The sequence below is a fragment of the Dermochelys coriacea genome, chromosome 2 (genome assembly GCF_009764565.3).
Source record: "Dermochelys coriacea isolate rDerCor1 chromosome 2, rDerCor1.pri.v4, whole genome shotgun sequence".
Lineage (NCBI taxonomy): Eukaryota > Metazoa > Chordata > Testudines > Dermochelyidae > Dermochelys > Dermochelys coriacea.
Window position 1 is genome coordinate 192,737,831 of NC_050069.1, and position 19,252 is coordinate 192,757,082.

Genomic DNA, 19,252 nt, shown 5'->3' on the forward strand with positions numbered 1-19,252 from the left:
AAACTGGCACATCTGGCTTTCATACGGTCCGTATACATGTAACATCATTCCACCTTACCATCACAGAGGTTGATTTTTGTGTTAAGAGCGTGAGTATGACTAAGGGGGTACATATGGCTTATCTGGTATCTGATGGAGAAAGTGGATGCCTTATGGAGTGTTAATAATAATCACTATTTCTTATATAGCACTTCTTATCTGTGAAGCTCAAAGCACGTTACCATCTTGAATGTATTTATCCTCACGATACCCCTGTTAGGAAGTGTTATCATCCCAGTTTTACAGATGGAGATATGAGGCACAGAGGGGCTAAGTGACTTGCCCAAGGTCACACAGGAGGTCCATGCCATAGAAAGGAATTGAAGCAGGGTCTTCTACATCCTAAGCTAGTGCCCTAGCCACTGGACCATCCTTCCCCTTTACTATAGTCGTGGACAAAAAAAAAAAAAAGTAAAACCTTTATCTGGCATTACCGTGTTTATCTGGCATTAGGGTTGCACAAATGTATCTGTAATTTAAGAATCTAAGACATTATAAGAATGTTGTAGTTATCTTAAAAACAAGCATTGCATACTCAGGAAATTCAGAATTAAGAAGTTAAACTTAAATATCTCTACACACATTGCCTATATATAATGGCATAAATAAGGGGGGAGAGAGAAAAAGATTATACTGATAGATCTATATACAAATCAAAGTTCAAGAGATTTTAGAGAAAAATCTGTATATTACCAAAACTTCAGAGTGAAAATTTCAGACTAACAGTATATTTAAATGCAAAACTTGCCACAGAGTGAAATGTAATTTTGTAGCTTTCCTTGGTAATGCAGAAGACAGCTTGTGATACTTACCACATAAAGGGAAGATGATTATCAGCTCAAAACTTTAGACCCTCCAAAGTGGTGCAGCAAAGACTGAACCCCTTTTAAAAACAACTGATGACATGACAATTAAAATATATCTTTCAAAAGCTTCCAAACCACCAGAAATAATCTCTCCCCCTCTCCTCAAACAGTGAAGAAGGCTGGTCTTCAGTGCTGAGTTCACTGCCAGCAGCAGCAGCAGCTGTGAGGGTGAAGCTCAGGGCTTCATCACTTTCTTGGGTTTCTTACTAACCTGTTTTTCACTTTGAGCATCAGTTATTCCTGTAAATTCTGCAGCTGAGGGCTAGGTAGCAGCCTTGGGGTTTTTTTTCTCAGCAGCTTTTAGAAAGGGTGCTGATGTTTTCTTAATTTATCTATATTTATCCCTTCCCATGCTTCTTATCACAAATCCTTTTTACTGCCAGGATAATGAGGTGACCCTCATCCCTCTTTAGGGAGTAATGCTGCCAAGATGCAGAAACGCAGGCTTAATGATGAACCAAGTGAATTTTCTGCCCCAGCTGACTCACTCATTTTTTGGACTGCTCACAAAAGGGATAATTAGCTGGAAAGCACTTTCCTGCTTTCTTCCAACTTTTATTTGTAACTTATATAAACAACAGTGCATCCTGCTGGACCACAGAAATTCTGACAGCCATGATCTATTGTATATTCTAGTAATAATAATTTTAAAGAGAGAGCTTCCCACATATAGAGTGAGGAAATGACCATTTTAAAAAAGTGGGTAGAAAGATAAATACAGTATACTTTACAGTTGCAAGCCATACATGGCATTTTTAAATTGAGTGCCATTGAAAGGTCTGGAATTGGCAGCCCTGGGAGCCTGAAGTCATTTATTCACAAAACCGGTTCACTAAGGGCAGCAGCAGTGTAAGTTGGAATTTAGGAGTAGGAGATCTATAAGGAAGAGAATGACACACTAGTTGACAACAGTGGATAACAAAAGCAAAAACTTAACTTTTATTTGAAAGTGAATGTGCCCTAAGCTGATAAGTAGGCTTGGAAAGAGGAGATTTTTTTAATCGGTAACTGTTGTTCAACATTGAGTTTCTCACACACACACAACCCACAAAAAATATTTCCACTGATGATGATCAAAATGCACAGACAGGCAAAATAAGAAAAATGCTGCTTGAGAACTTCTTAGAGTTTGATTTAAGGTTATTTACTTTGTATATTTTGATACATGGTATTGAAAAATTGCATTTTAACGGTTATAAAGCTTTAATTTTTTCAGCATGTACTGTCATTAAATAATTGTCTGACCCTCCCCCCTAATTTTCTGCAACTGTGAAAATTTAAATCAATACACATTGGAAAAAAATGCTTAAAAGCCATATACAGTAAAATCTGTATTAACTGGCACTTTATCAACCAGAAAACTCTATTAACTGGCATTTCTGATATCGCCCGATACAAATCTTCAATCTAGTAACTGGGACTAGTACGCTGCCCAAAAGGTTATGTAATTGCCCATTCTGCACTCCACTTTTATGCAAAAGAGGCAGAAGACAAGTAAGCAAGCGGATATCGGGGATTTATTCAAATAAACAGTTTTCAGGGTGTGTCAGAGGGTCCTTACAGATTCAGCCCAATCTCCTATACCTTCTACATCTACAATGAAAATTGATGTTGATAATGATGATCCTGAGGCACTGCAAGATCCTGAAGTGCCTTCTGAATCACCAAAGAAAGATTAAATTATGCTCAATATAGTTTTAGTGTTAAGTGTATTTTTATTGATCTGGGTATATGCCATGCGCTGCCCATAGTGATATGTAGTGTCATAAGATAACCTGCTGTATAGAAAACTTTACCTGTATACACCTAAGTTCTTCAAGAAACCAACCATTCTGCAGTGCAGTACTACTACTGGATTGGCGAGTACCTGTATACTATTTTATACTTTATTCATTTTATTGTATTCTAATTCTTTGAAAATTGGTATTCCATTGGTAAGTATAACTCTTAGTTAACTGGAATTTTTGACTAACCGGCATCCCCTATTCCCCCAACATGCCGGATAATAAAGTTTTTACTGTATTTGTGCAACTGTGAACATTTAAATAAATAAACATAAAAATAAACTTAAAAATACTGATAAGTAAAAATTATAAAAAAAATGAAAATCAAATTCTGCCAAACCTACTGCTAAGGCAATCTGTCATGGGATTGTAGGACTTTCTGGATATTTTTCATCTGGATATTTCTGCATCTCTCTCAAGGGCTGCTTGGAGGCCTCAGGGAGCAGTGCAGCCTGAATCAGCCCTATGTCAACCACTCTTGGGAGCTGCCTCAGAGCGCAGGCTGTTCCCTGCTATCACCTCTGAGCTCCTCCTGGAGGAGCGTTTTACTATCATGCAAGAAAGCGAGGGCCAGGGCTGCAAATAAACCTCTCAACCCGCCAATATGTGGCGCAAGCCATCAAAATACATGACAAATGACCAACGTGTGGAACACCTGGGCTTTTTTACCCAGTGTGCAGCAAGTGATGAATTATAATGGCTTTTAGCCATAAAACCTGATTTTAGGGATCTTCTCATTGCTGAACTAAATTGCAAAACTGGATATTTGGACTCAAACAGTGAAAATGCATCCCCCCCACAAAGCAGGTTTTATACTTAAGAACCATTGTAATCCATCAGTTACGGCGCAATTCACAACCAAAGAGCCCCTTTGCACTACCCATGTCCTTCTTACAAACAGTATCCTTTGCTCTCCCACCTCCTCTCCCCCGTCCTATTTTCCCCTTTGTTCCCCTTGCTGCCTGTTGTTGCCTCCTGTTCTCCCCCACTCCCTTACTTTTGCTCTCCATACCCGACCCCAAAAAAGCCAGGAAACTATCTGCAAATTCTTCAGGAAACAGCAGCAACAGTAAAGGCAGTGGTAGCTCAGTTCCTCTTCAGGCTTCCTCGCTCCTCCTCTCAGCCTGTGGGCTTGCCTCAGGCAGTGCCAGTGGTTGTGGAGGGCAGCTCCACAGAGTGCTCCCCAGCTCTGCTGTTCCTCCTGCCTCCGGCTACAGGTTGGCAGCAGATAATGGCTCGCAGAGGCTCCTCTCACACACCCAAGGAGAAGAGGTGCTGCCAGCACGTGCCTGTGTCCTGTTTGTGGTGATTTCACCACACACACACACACACGCATCGAAGGACGTGTGTTGCTTGGTGGTGTCTCCTCTTGCTCTCTCACTGGCGACTGGTGTACCAGCCCCAGCTGCTGCAGACTGAAGAACACCATTAGCCTGCGTGTAACAGCACAACCATGAGCCTTAAATGCCCCACGCGAAAACTACAATGAAATATGATCCAGCTGGGAGGCCAGTCTCGCTCCTTAACTAGACAGGATAGCCAGCCACATCACTACACTCCCCTTTCATGCATCCCCCAGTCTCCTGTCCACCACCTACACCTACTAATTCCTTCTCTTCCCCCTCTCAATCTCCTACCCATCATATTCTCCTTCTCCACCATGCCACTTTCTGCTGCACCCACTTCAGGCTCCTCCTGTCCCCACATACCTCTGCACTTCTTAGTCTGACCCCATGCTGCCTCTGCTGGGTCCCCCACAATCTGCCTCCTGCCTCCCCACTGCCTTGAACCCACTCTCAATCTGCTGCCTGCTCTCTAAACTCCTCTGCACTCCCTCAGTCTCCACATATTCCTGCATCTCCTTAGCCTTACTCTTGCTCCCTCAGACTCCTCAATTTCCTAACACTCACCCACTCACCCAGATCTTGTTCTCTTGTCCCCAGCCTTGTCCCCACATGGTGACTAAGGAGTCACCATGACTTCCCTGAGGGAAACCTGGCTTCAGTCCCCTTGGAAACAATCAGAGATGGTGGCCATCTTTAATGAGGGCAGCGTCGCTTTGATGTGTAAAGGCTGTAGGGAAACGGCAGCCACCATGCTGAGAGTAGTCAGTCCCACTGATAGCAATTGGAGTTAGTGGCCATTTGAGTTAGGACAAAATGTCACTGGTCTGAAGGCAGAAATCCACTGTTGCTAACTTGAATGATGTTATCAGTATTGCCAACCCCAAAAGATCAAAAAGTCAGGAATTAGACTCCAAAATAGCATTAGCTGGGTGTGTAGGAATATAGATCCATGTTAGGCCTGAGTGAACGATGTTTTTAAATTGAGTTTGGATATTAGCATGAGCAATAGGCCCAAAGTATGTGAGCAAAAAGAAAATCATGAGAAAAGAGAGTTATTTGTGTTAAACATATAGTGACTCTTTGGAAACACAGCATTATCTTATTTAAGGTTTGAGCTGAAGTAATACAAATAAAGAAAACATGGTTAATTGGGTACCAAGTGCAGTAAATAATTGGTTATATGTTTGTTTGTTTGTTTAATTAATTATAGAGAAATGCTTAGCCTAGTAGTTAGGGGAAAATATGGTAAAGTGAGATAAGGGAAAAAAAACAAACCTTGAAGAGAACTGAGTGCAGCCCTAAAGTGATTCAGCTGGCTTTAAATAAGGTCCAATAACCAGCAGTGACATCACTTGTTTGTTACAGTGTGTTTAAATGGAAGGTATCCTAGCCATTCTTTTATCAGGCCTTTTCTTACCTGCTCTAGAGTCATGCCATATGGGAAGGTACCTCCTGATCCTGTTGTAAGTATGTTGGCTAATGCTTATAACTGTATTGTTGCTATGGATATAGAATATAAGGGTGTAAATACTTAAGCTGATATTTTGGATGTAACCAACACCATGTCGCTTTGACTAACAAAAGAATGCTTGTGTGGAATCTGAGTCATGGTAAATCTTAATAAAATGATTAGGAAAATTATTTCCAACAAGGCTAGGGTTGCCAATTTTGGCGGGATGTATTCCTGGAGGTTTCATCACATGATTAATCTTTAATTCTGGGAGACTCCAGGACAGGCTTGGAGGGTTGGCAACTCTAAACAAGGCCCAAAATCATGACTTCTTTTAAAGGTTAAGTTGTGTTGTTTGGTGTGTCTTTTGACTTGCGAATCACTATGTGAGACAATTAGTGATCCAACTCTCCCAAACGTAGCGCATAAGGTGATTTTGGCCTCTGATGCAAAGCTTTAGCTGCTGCCTGATGGTGCAGAGATTCTAGTTTCTTCCCCCAAAACCAATGTTCTCATTGATTTTTTTTTCCTCTGTTCCCTACCCCACATCTGTCCATCCTTCAACTAATTATACTCCCTGCAACCCCTACATCAACTTTAGGTCCCCAACTCCACATCTGCCCCTTGCCCCGCCCAGTGTACTTCTGGTGGTTCATCGTGCCTCCCTCCAAGGCAGAAGGGTGCTGCTGCTGCAGGGTCCCCCCAGCTGCTGCAGAGTCCCCTTCTCTGCTTCCCAATCCTGGGGGGAGGGTGGGCACCTCCAGCAGTTCCCTCCTCCTACCAGGCCACCCCAATGAGAATATCATCAGCTGCTCCCTCTTCTGTTTCCCTCCCCAAAAATCTCCTATCTACTCTCCAGGGTAGGGAAAACAGCTCTGCCAGACTCCTGTGCTAACCCTGATTGGGGGAGGGCAGCCAATCAGAGGGGACTTTGCCCCTGGGCCAGCTGGAAACTCCATGAGAGCTGCTCCTGCTCCTATCATATTGAGACTGGCTCCAGCAACAGCCAAAAATCATATTACTCATGGTGAAATCACAGGAGTTGGCAATGCTGTATTAATGTATGTCTCACAATATTTATTGTTTGACTTAAAGTCCCAGCTGCTTTAATCAAGTAATCAAATGATTGCACAAGAATCTCACTTTAAAAAATAAAGCTGAGTTTCTAGCCCTCATGATTATGGAGAAAAGTTCACTCCCACTGTTTCAGTATTGGAAAGCTAACACACACAATTAAAAAAGAACCTCACGATTTTTGGAGCTTGACTCATGACTTTTGACTCACGAAGGCTGGTAGTTCTGTAAATCAGAAATTCATCAAAACCATTAGCCAACCCAAACAGTGAGAGACTCTCAAAACATCAGGGCTTTGGAGTGGAGCCTGGAGCTGCTTCGGAGCAGTGGAGCTGCAGGTTTTTGCCTGGAACTGGAGCGGAGCCAGAGCACAGCTCCAAAGCCCTGCAAAACATAGCTAGAATTGGGAATACTGGAGGTGGGCAGGCTATACGAGGATCTCAGAACTGCTATAGTAGCCTAATCCACAGCCTGCTGAAGTCAATGGGACTCTTTCCATTGGTTTCCCTGGGCTTTGGATCAGATCCTGTATGAGGAGCATTGTGCATTCTGAGGCAGTTCCAGCATCTTCTCCCCATCTACTTCCTATATCCCTACCAGCCAGCAACTCTCCCACAACCGCCAGCACTTCCCCTACCCGCCCCCCCCCCCCCCCGCCTCTCCTCTCCAGGCAGCAGTGACATGAAGAGTATGGATGACTAAATGCAGCCTTGCACAATTCTCACTAAAGTTTTCTGGATCAAACAGGCTGAGCTAGTCATTTTTATTTTGGGTTGGCAAACTTTGGTGACAATTTAGCAAAGCTGATATGATCTCTTTATGTATGGGAGGTAAATAGTAGAGGGCACTGGGGCTACTTCAGAATGCAGGTGGTTCCTCTTGTATAGCAACTCTGAGACACTTACTTTCCCTTCTGCATGGAGGGGTGAAGCTATCAAAGGCACTCACTTCCAAAGTTCAGACAAACAGCACGTAAGAAAATATGTAAATGAAAGTCTATTTAGGCTTCCAAAGTAAATCAAGCACCTGGGTGGAGCTGTGTAATTTTAAAAATTGATGATCTCTGATGCAATTAATACAACAGAATCCTAAATTTCACTTGGCAACAGATTTTACATATGTCTTACATCTTTACTTTCCAAGGCCAAATTCTGTCCTCATTTATACCCATGCAATTGTACTGATTGGAATGGGTATGCATGAGTTTAATGGTGACTACCATTGGTCCAATAGCTCAGACCACCCACAATTACTTGAACTAGAAAAAAATCTCGATGTTTATATTGATGCTAAGAATTGCACAACTCAACACAAGTGCTCAATTTGCTTTATAGATAAGGCTAAACAAACTTGAGGGTTTTTTAGATGACATTTTGTTCATCTACCTTGTTTGTACATGTTACATACTTTCCCATGTTTTCTTAGTTTTTATGCAGATAAAGCTAAATAACCAAATTTCAAACAAATTTGAACTACACAGATACAACGGGACAAAATTTAACTTTCATTCTGAAAAACTACCTCTTTTACACTTTAGATAACTAAAGTGGATCGTGGGTAAAGCTCATTTGTGCAGGAGACAGAACTTTCTCAATGGCTGGGCTGAGACTGTGGAATGAACTCTCACAGGGACTAAGGACCTCACAGAATCTTATCACTTCTGCTCCAAACGCAAGACCCTTATCTTTGCCCTTGCCTTCTCTAACAAACACATGGCAACATGTATGTTAAAACAAACAAACCAAATCCTACCGAAACAAGACACTTTCTGCACACACTTCTACCCCTGAGGAGAGAATGAGAAAACAAACAACATGGCACAGATGTTATTCAAGTTATGCTATACACTACTGGAAGGCACTTAGCTACTATAGCAGTGAGCACAATAGAAGAACCAATTTAAAATAGCCTTTGAAGCCTTAAGAGCTATGGATTTACAGTGACAAGTGACCCATTGTACCAGTAGTTCTGCTTTTTGTTACCTGATACTGAGCTTTCTTTTCCTGATATGAAACAACACATTGCTCATTTATATGCAGCAGCTTTTGCTAAGGCAACCAATGAAGTATCAACTTCAGGAATAGGGACTGGGGGATGATAAGCTATGATGTTAAAGTAAACTGTTCCCTGACTCCCCTGCACAGGCAGAAGTTCTCAATTTAACAATTAGAGTACAATCACTTCCAGGCTTTTAAGTTTCTGACCACAGCAGCTGTTCTATCTCCACAGCAAAATATTTGCTAGTGAGTTTATTTTGTAGAAAGACCCTCCCTACTTTGTTGTTCAAATGTGAACAACATGGCTATCTGAGACTGTGAAAACATCTCCTTTTGGCTAACAGCGTTAAGGCCTCTAAAAGTTCATTGGCACTGGGAGCAACCATTTAATCTCTATATTAGTAGTGAGTTCTTTGTTGTTGTTTCTCTTGAAATATTTTCTCCAGACCCCAAATAACCCCATTATACTAGGCACAGTACACACGCTCACAAGTTTGAGACAAGATGTAACAGCAAGTATGACAACCAAAAGCAAGAGAGGAAGGACAAGGGTAACTATCACAGGTATTTAAGCGAGCTGTTGCATAACAAGTATTTTGTTTTTTATTCTTAATTTATTTTAACTAAATAAAATCCTATATCCCCAACTGGTGCACAAACCATCATTCACTGGCTGATATTTTTTTTTGTAGGCATCATAGCAGGGATAGGTTGTGAGAAGAATTTGAAGGAGGGGAGACTAGTGGCAGTAGGCATTAATTCAGGAAGGGGTTCACTTTGCTAGTGGTGCCGTGGAAGAAGGTACAGGGATGGCTGTGGAAAAGCTGACAAACAGAACAATGAGGTTGGCATTGTTGGCAGAGTGAGAGAGGCAGGAGACAACAAGATAAGAGAGAAAGAGCAGGATAGGTAGGGAGAGGTAGAGACACCTTAAGAGTGAAGGCAAGAAGCATGAACTTCATGTGGTAAAACAGAGAGGAAGTGGGGAGTGATGTGGGGAGACGAATGAGTTAAGAAGCTGATTCTAAGAGCCAAGTTGACTTGCATAACTGTCTTTTTTTTTTTCTTATAAGAGAAATCTACATGTATGTATTAAAGCTGGCCAATATATCTGGCAAACTGAATAACCAGAAGAGATGTAGAAAGGAAATGATACTCAGTAGTCTAACATTTTGATGAATCGAGTTCCTTTACCTTTAGAGATTTTATGTAAATTTGGGTTACAGAGCCAAATACTATAGTCAGAGCCAGAAAAAACACACGGATCAAGCTGCCTCACCTCTTGTCACTTGCAGCATTATTCCTTCCAGTACATCCTGGCTCCAATGCAGTCAAGGAGAGACTTGATTTCAAAGGTTGACTTCAATGAACCCAGGATTCAGTCCAGTACTACTTTAAAAAGAATAAACTCACTCTTTTTTATTTAGGAAGTTTTAACCAGTTTGCAAATCATTACCATGTAAATATCAGAGATAAAACAATAATCATTACAATAGGGAACATTTTTGTTTTTGCTTTTGGAAACTTTACCCTGTAATATAATCAACTCTATTTAACAGGTGTTATATTACAAAGTGAGCCTCTGTACATGCTGGATATGTTGTTTCTAGTGAATGTATTGAATTGAGTGAAACTACTGATTATGTTAGCATATACTATATTTTCCACAGAACCATTCACTACACAGGATGGACAGTGAATAAGACAAGTCTCAGAGTAGCAGCCGTGTTAGTCTGTATTCGCAAAAAGAAAAGGAGTACCCGTGGCACCTTAGAGACTAACAAATTTATTAGAGCATAAGCTTTCGTGAGCTACAGCTCACTTCATCGGATGCATTTGGTGGAAAAAGCAGAGCAGAGATTTATATATACACACACACACACACACACACAGAACATGAAACAATGGGTTTATCATACACACTGTAAGGAGAGTGATCACTTAAGATAAGCCATCACCAACAGCAGGGGGGGGAAAGGAGGAAAACCTTTCATGGTGACAAGCAGGTAGGCTAATTCCAGCAGTTAACAAGAATATCAGAGGAACAGTGGGGGGGGGGGGGGGGAAATACCATGGGGAAATAGTTTTACTTTGTGTAATGACTCATCCATTCCCAGTCTCTATTCAAGCCTAAGTTAATTGTATCCAGTCTGCAAATTAATTCCAATTCAGCAGTCTCTCGTTGGAGTCTGTTTTTGAAGCTTTTTTGTTGAAGTATAGCCACTCTTAGGTCTGTGATCGAGTGACCAGAGAGATTGAAGTGTTCTCCAACTGGTTTCTGAATGTTATAATTCTTGACGTCTGATTTGTGTCCATTCATTCTTTTACGTAGAGACAGTTTGGCCAATGTACATGGCAGAGGGGCATTGCTGGCACATGATGGCATATATCACATTGGTAGATGCGCAGGTGAACGAGCCTCTGATAGTGTGGCTGATGTGATTAGGCCCTATGATGGTATCCCCTGAATAGATATGTGGACAGAGTTGGCAACGGGCTTTGTTGCAAGGATAGGTTCCTGGGTTAGTGGTTCTGTTGTGTGGTGTGTGGTTGCTGGTGAGTATTAGCTTCAGATTGGGGGGCTGTCTGTAAGCAAGGACTGGTCTGTCTCCCAAGATCTGTGAGAGTGATGGCTCGTCCTTCAGGATAGGTTGTAGATCCTTGATGATGCGTTGGAGAGGTTTTAGTTGGGGGCTGAAGCTGATGGCTAGTGGCGTTCTGTTATTTTGTTTGATGGGCCAGTCCTGTAGTAGGTGAGTTCCGGGTACTCTTCTGGCTCTGTCAATCTGTTTCTTCACTTCAGCAGGTGGGTATTGTAGTTGTAGGAATGCATGATAGAGATCTTGTAGGTGTTTGTCTCTGTCTGAGGGGTTGGAGCAAATGCGGTTATATCGTAGCGCTTGGCTGTAGACAATGGATCGAGTGGTATGATCTGGATGAAAGCTAGAGGCATGTAGGTAGGAATAGCGGTCAGTAGGTTTCCGATATAGGGTGGTGTTTATGTGACCATCGCTTATTAGCACCGTAGTGTCCAGGAAGTGGATCTCTTGTGTGGACTGGTCCAGGCTGAGGTTGATGGTGGGATGGAAATTGTTGAAATCATGGTGGAATTCCTCAAGAGATTCTTTTCCATGGGTCCAGATGATGAAGATGTCATCAATGTAGCACAAATAGAGTAGGGGCATTAGGGGACGAGAGCTGAGGAAGCGTTGTTCTAAGTCAGCCATAAAAATGTTGGCATACTGTGGGGCCATGCGGGTACCCATCGCAGTGCCGCTGATTTGAAGGTATACATTGTCACCAAATGTGAAATAGTTATGGGTGAGGACAAAGTCACAAAGTTCAGCCACCAGGTTAGCCGTGACAGTATCGGGGATACTGTTCCTGACGGCTTGTAGCCCATCTTTGTGTGGAATGTTGGTGTAGAGGGCTTCTACATCCATAGTGGCTAGGATGGTGTTTTTAGGAAGATCACCAATGGACTGTAGTTTCCTCAGGAAGTCAGTGGTGTCTCGAAGATAGCTGGGAGTGCTGGTAACGAAGGGCCTGAGGAGGGAGTCTACATAGCCAGACAATCCTGCTGTCAGGGTGCCAATGCCTGAGATGATGGGGCGTCCAGGATTTCCATGTTTATGGATCTTGGGTAGCAGATAGAATACCCCAGGTCGGGGCTCCAGGGGTGTGTCTGTAAGGATTTGTTCTTGTGCTTTTTCAGGGAGTTTCTTGAGCAAATGCTGTAGTTTCTTTTGGTAACTCTCAGTGGGATCAGAGGGTAATGGCTTGTAGAAAGTGGTGTTGCAGAGCTGCCTAGTAGCCTCTTGTTCATACTCCGACCTATTCATGATGACGACAGCACCTCCTTTGTCAGCCTTTTTGATTATGATGTCAGAGTTGTTTCTGAGGCTGTGGATGGCACTGTGTTCTGCATGGCTGAGGTTATGGGGTAAGCGATGCTGCTTTTCCACAATTTCAGCTCGTGCACGTCGGCGGAAGCAGTCTATGTACAAATCCAGGCTGCTGTTTCGACCTTCAGGAGGAGTCCACCCAGAATCCGACTTTTTAAGAAAAAGGACACTAAGCTATCTAAACTACTATATGCCACAACAATGGTTCCCGTAACCCACCCAGCAATATTGTTAATCTATCCAACTATACTCTTAGCCCAGCAGAAGAATCTGTCCTATTTCGGGGCCTCTCCTTTTGCCCCTCCACCCCCACGAACATGATACAGTTCTGTGGTGACCTAGAATCCTATTTTCGAAGTCTCAGACTCAAGGAATATTTCCAACACACCTCTGACCAACATATTAACCCACAGAGACCTTCCTGCCAATACTACAAAAAGAAGGATTCTGGGTGGACTCCTCCTGAAGGTCGAAACAGCAGCCTGGATTTGAACATAGACTGCTTCCGCCGACGTGCACGAGCTGAAATTGTGGAAAAGCAGCATCGCTTACCCCATAACCTCAGCCATGCAGTACACAGTGCCATCCACAGCCTCAGAAACAACTCTGACATCATAATCAAAAAGGCTGACAAAGGAGGTGCTGTCGTCGTCATGAATAGGTCGGAGTATGAACAAGAGGCTACTAGGCAGCTCTGCAACACCACTTTCTACAAGCCATTACCCTCTGATCCCACTGAGAGTTACCAAAAGAAACTACAGCATTTGCTCAAGAAACTCCCTGAAAAAGCACAAGAACAAATCCTTACAGACACACCCCTGGAGCCCCGACCTGGGGTATTCTATCTGCTACCCAAGATCCATAAACATGGAAATCCTGGACGCCCCATCATCTCAGGCATTGGCACCCTGACAGCAGGATTGTCTGGCTATGTAGACTCCCTCCTCAGGCCCTTCGTTACCAGCACTCCCAGCTATCTTCGAGACACCACTGACTTCCTGAGGAAACTACAGTCCATTGGTGATCTTCCTAAAAACACCATCCTAGCCACTATGGATGTAGAAGCCCTCTACACCAACATTCCACACAAAGATGGGCTGAAAGCCGTCAGGAACAGTATCCCCGATACTGTCACGGCTAACCTGGTGGCTGAACTTTGTGACTTTGTCCTCACCCATAACTATTTCACATTTGGTGACAATGTATACCTTCAAATCAGCGGCACTGCGATGGGTACCCGCATGGCCCCACAGTATGCCAACATTTTTATGGCTGACTTAGAACAACGCTTCCTCAGCTCTCGTCCCCTAATGCCCCTACTCTATTTGCGCTACATTGATGACATCTTCATCATCTGGACCCATGGAAAAGAATCTCTTCAGGAATTCCACCATGATTTCAACAATTTCCATCCCACCATCAACCTCAGCCTGGACCAGTCCACACAAGAGATCCACTTCCTGGACACTACGGTGCTAATAAGCGATGGTCACATAAACACCACCCTATATCGGAAACCTACTGACCGCTATTCCTACCTACATGCCTCTAGCTTTCATCCAGATCATACCACTCGATCCATTGTCTACAGCCAAGCGCTACGATATAACCGCATTTGCTCCAACCCCTCAGACAGAGACAAACACCTACAAGATCTCTATCATGCATTCCTACAACTACAATACCCACCTGCTGAAGTGAAGAAACAGATTGACAGAGCCAGAAGAGTACCCAGAAGTCACCTACTACAGGACAGGCCCAACAAAGAAAACAACAGAACGCCACTAGCCATCACCTTCAGCCCCCAACTAAAACCTCTCCAACGCATCATCAAGGATCTACAACCTATCCTGAAGGACGAGCCATCACTCTCACAGATCTTGGGAGACAGACCAGTCCTTGCTTACAGACAGCCCCCCAATCTGAAGCTAATACTCACCAGCAACCACACACCACACAACAGAACCACTAACCCAGGAACCTATCCTTGCAACAAAGCCCGTTGCCAACTCTGTCCACATATCTATTCAGGGGATACCATCATAGGGCCTAATCACATCAGCCACACTATCAGAGGCTCGTTCACCTGCGCATCTACCAATGTGATATATGCCATCATGTGCCAGCAATGCCCCTCTGCCATGTACATTGGCCAAACTGGACAGTCTCTACGTAAAAGAATGAATGGACACAAATCAGACGTCAAGAATTATAACATTCAGAAACCAGTTGGAGAACACTTCAATCTCTCTGGTCACTCGATCACAGACCTAAGAGTGGCTATACTTCAACAAAAAAGCTTCAAAAACAGACTCCAACGAGAGACTGCTGAATTGGAATTAATTTGCAAACTGGATACAATTAACTTAGGCTTGAATAGAGACTGGGAATGGATGAGTCATTACACAAAGTAAAACTATTTCCCCATGGTATTTCTCCCCCCCCCCCACTGTTCCTCTGATATTCTTGTTAACTGCTGGAATTAGCCTACCTTGCTTGTCACCATGAAAGGTTTTCCTCCTTTTCCCCCCCCTGCTGCTGGTGATGGCTTATCTTAAGTGATCACTCTCCTTACAGTGTGTATGATAAACCCATTGTTTCATGTTCTGTGTGTGTGTGTGTGTATAAATCTCTCCTCTGCTTTTTCCACCAAATGCATCCGATGAAGTGAGCTGTAGCTCACGAAAGCTTATGCTCTAATAAATTTGTTAGTCTCTAAGGTGCCACGGTTACTCCTTTTCTTTTTAAGACAAGTCTGCGTGTCAAATGAGGCTGTTGGACCCCTTTAAAATTGCCCAGGTAGGCCACAGGGTTCCACACATGACCGCTCTGCGCCCTGCACTTTGGGAGGCATGCTTGGCCAGCACAGTCGGTCCTGGAAGTGATGGATTTGTCATTTCCATCCCGGGCTCTGCACCCCCCTAGGGGATGGCCCTGGCCCTGGGGTCCGGAATTGCTATCAGTGGGCCTGAATGATGGAGCAAGCATTACCATCCTGATTCTAAGGCAGCCTATGTAATTCACTCTCCTCAGATCTAGGATAGAAGAGAGACCCCCTTTTTTCTTCAGAATAAGGAAATATTGGAAATGGAAGCCTCTTCTCTTGTACTCCTCCAGTAATTTTCTATGACACCTAGATAAAGCAATGAAGCCACTTATGTTGGCAGTAGCTCTTGTAAGAAGGGTCCATGAAGAGGGATAGGAAAGGGGGGAGCTGGATAAGGGGAAAGGAGCGGAAATGGATCAGGTAGCCTTGGGATATGTACAGTGTCCATTTGTTGGCTGGTTTCAGAGTAGCAGCCATGTTAGTCTGTATTCGCAAAAAGAAAAGGAGTACTTGTGGCACATTAGAGACTAACAAATTTATTTGAGCATAAGCTTTCATGAGCTATAGCTCACTTCATTGGATGCATCGGAAGTGAGCTGTAGCTCACGAAAGCTTATGCTCAAATAAATTTGTTAGTCTCTAATGTGCCACAAGTACTCCTTTTCCATTTGTTGGCTGTGATTGTAGACCAAGCCCAATGAAAGAGTGCAAGGTAGCTTCCAAAAGATGTTGGGAAGCCCTACGTTTGCTTTGCTGTGGCTCCCAACATTCCCATCAAACCTGCTGCCTCTGAGAGGCTACCATTTTTTGCAACAGAGGAAGACGATTGTTGCTTCCTGGAGTACTGGGTCTTTTTCTGAGAGAGTACTCCCATTGTTGAGTCTGGTGCTAGAAGGGAGCTCTCTTCCTCTGTTGGGGCTGGTATTTGTATGGGTAGGGCCATGGTGGGTAAATCCTTAGTGATTACTATGTGACCATAGAATCTTTGAGAGAGGAGCGCTTCATCCGTTGGGCTGCTGAAGAGCTCCAGCTCTCCCAATGGCAGGTCTTCTATAGCATTTTGCTCTTTTCTCTGGATTCAAGCGCTTGAAGCCAGAAGGCCTGTCTCATGATGATAACTGTGGCCAGCCACATGGCAACCACATCCAGTGCATCTATGGCCACTTGTCAGAAAAACTCCTTTTACCATCTGGACCACCTTTATGACATCTCTCAGTTCCTCTCTACTATCCCGTGGGAGTTTTGGTAGAAAGGCAACCACTCTCTCCCATATGAAAAAAATTATATTTTTGCAAACGGCCTTTTTCCAAATCTCTTGGATGAGAGCTGAGAAGGAGGAAGAGTGGCTGTGGTTTGCCAAAGTCCCTTAACTGGCTTGAGTATACCCTTTTTGATGCAGTCCTAGATTGTCTTTTTGGGCAGCCCTATCTCGGGTTGATGAGCTCAGGATATTGACAAGCTCATGGACTTCTCCTGGTTCACCATTGTCCATGGTCTCAGTGAGCTGGGTCAAAAGGTCTTGGAACACTTAAGTTATCAGGTGCCAGTGCCATTGCTTTATCTGATGAAGACTGTCAGCAGACGAGGAGGTTGCTGAGGTTCCTCCAGTGTTGCCTCAATCTATTTGCAGAGACCTGATCTTGGGTCTGGCATGGGAGGCCTGGCTAGCAATGCTGCTAGGGGAGCGAGATTTCTTCCTCTTCCATGAGAAGTGGGAGGAGAATTTGTACTGAGGCATGTGTGATAATGGTCCCCAGTATGGCCAATTGGTCCAACAGTGACATGTTGTATGGGTATTGGCCAGCCCACTGTCACATAAGACATGGCAGTTGTCATGAAGCACCAGACTCAACTATATAGGGTATTTGTTGAATTAGTCAATATTTTTGTTAAGACCCAACTGGATCAAAGATCTTTTTAGAGGAGAATAAATTCTTCAAGAAACTGCAGGTCAGACACTGCTGGATTCTCTCTCACAGCCACAAGGGGTAAGAGAGAATGGAGGGAGGGTCGTGGCTGCTCCGTTCTTTATGCTGTCACACATAAAGCGGCACATGAGTGGCCTTAATAGATATGGCTGTGCCAACAACTGATTTTTCACAGATGTGGCACATGTGCATCTCCAGTAGGATCCACACGGACACACATTCAAAGCAAAACAGAGGCTTACACTGTAACTAGGTTTCTACAACAGCTGCAGCAGAGGCCATAGCAGGGGATAGCATGACTAGGATGGAATAATTCATTGCTAGTGGGGAAGCACGCCCTTGAGTGTTTTCACAGGAAAACACACTACACCTGATACAGTCTCATGCTCAGTCTGAATTTGGTTTGATAATCTCTGTCCCAGACACATTTGTTATCTAATCGTCTTACAAGCTGTGCATTACAAATACAAGCCAGAACCAAAATATAGCGGGCCAAATTCATCTGGACATACCTCCATGTACTTCAGTTATGTCTTGGATAAATATGGCCTACTACATTTAGAGATGACATTTTTAGCCTGAGACCCTTTCCAACTGTTTGACAACATAACAAAATAGCTCCTATTTGTAAAAACAGTAGAAAAGAAACACAAAGGTTTACTTTATGGATACACAAAAGACTTATGATACAGAGTGAGAGTAAAGCAGGTTTGAATTAGGTCTGTGAGTGTCACCAGAGTCAGTAACAATTTAAGAGGATAATTAGAGTTGGGTGAGGAGTAATTTGGTGCTGAGAGAGAATGGTGGTATATGAGGGTTGTACATATTTATATAAAGATCTGAAGGTAATGGATAGAAATATTGCTGGCCAAAATAGCTGGAGACATTGCTTCCAAAAATTCAGAATAACACAAACTAGTTTTTAATTGTAATAGGGGTGGAAAGGGAAAAAGAACTTCAAGCACACTTCCTTAATGCTACATAAAAACATTGTGGTACTATTATTATTCCTACAGTCTATTTTTATTTTAGGTCAACACTGATATAGAAGAAACCTGCACTTGGATGTTTAATGTAGAACCCTTCCATGTATCACTCAGCTACCTATCTCCTGATTTACTCTAAAACCAAATGCTGCAGTTATTGCTTGGTTTTTTCTGCATGCATTTTTTAAAACTACTGTTTCCTAAGAGTTTCTTCGTAACCTTTGTGTAATTGGATTCCAGCCCTTCTCTTCAGATTCTTACATAATTTCCTAAGAAATTCATAACTGAATACAGAAATCATGTTGTTGTAGATCTATTTTTATAGAGATATAAAAAGTCAGAATGTTAAAGCTATGAAATCCCCACTGAAATTTTTCCTTTCCAGCAAATGAGGCCAAAAAACTATTTCTTCAGAAACTCTACCACAGAATAACTAAAATGAAAGTTATTTTTTTAGAACACCATGTAATATAAGGGATCACAGCCTGGTTACTTAACTCAGGCAAGTAGCCCCATCTATGTCATTCTCACCAGGGGTGGCAGGTTTGTATAATTTTTGGTGGTGCCCAGAACGAGTCCAAGTCCCGCCCCTTCCCCACACACACCTGCCTTGTAAGCTGATATAAGCTGTTGGATCCCTGCATCACACAGTGCAGAAATTTTAAGATGTGTGCAAGTGAGTGAGAGGGCTACAAGAAAAAGAATGGTAGTGTTAAGGCACTGAACTGGGATTCAGGCAAACCTCCCTCTCGCTCTGCTACAGACTTCCTGTGTGGTGTTGGTCAAGTCACTTAAACTAAAACTTTCCGGTGTAAGACAATGGGAGGGACAGATGCTTAGCACCCCTGAAAAATCGGGCTTTACGTGTCTCTAGCTGAGTGCCCAGAAAGCGAGGAACACATCATTAATGTCCACCCTTGAGAATTCTGGTTTAAGTGATTCACCCACCACTGGACTGGATGTGTTAGAGCAGAGGTGGGCAAACTATGGCCCACGGGACCATCCTGCCCAGCCCTTGAGCTCCCAGCCAGGGAGACTAGCCCCTGGCCC

General features: G+C 43.2%; 1 protein-coding gene and 1 long non-coding RNA gene across 3 annotated transcripts in view; both read right to left on the reverse strand.

The window, feature by feature from the left end:
- Positions 1-1,756, reverse strand: part of COL6A6 (collagen type VI alpha 6 chain) — a 110,443-nt gene extending 108,687 nt beyond the window's left edge. The window contains exon 1 of one of the 2 annotated variants that reach the window (XM_038389605.2): positions 852-1,756. The gene's annotated coding sequence lies outside the window, so the exon portion shown is untranslated. The remainder of the gene's footprint in view (positions 1-851) is intronic. The other variant, XM_038389604.2, reaches the window with a different exon arrangement.
- A 2,575-nt stretch (positions 1,757-4,331) lies between these two features.
- Positions 4,332-18,406, reverse strand: LOC122458930. Its single transcript, XR_006279286.1, has 3 exons — positions 18,394-18,406; positions 16,069-16,071; positions 4,332-4,588 (listed from the first exon to the last, which is right to left on the reverse strand). It is a non-coding gene; the product is annotated as an uncharacterized LOC122458930 (long non-coding RNA).
- Between the last annotated feature and the right edge of the window lie 846 nt (positions 18,407-19,252).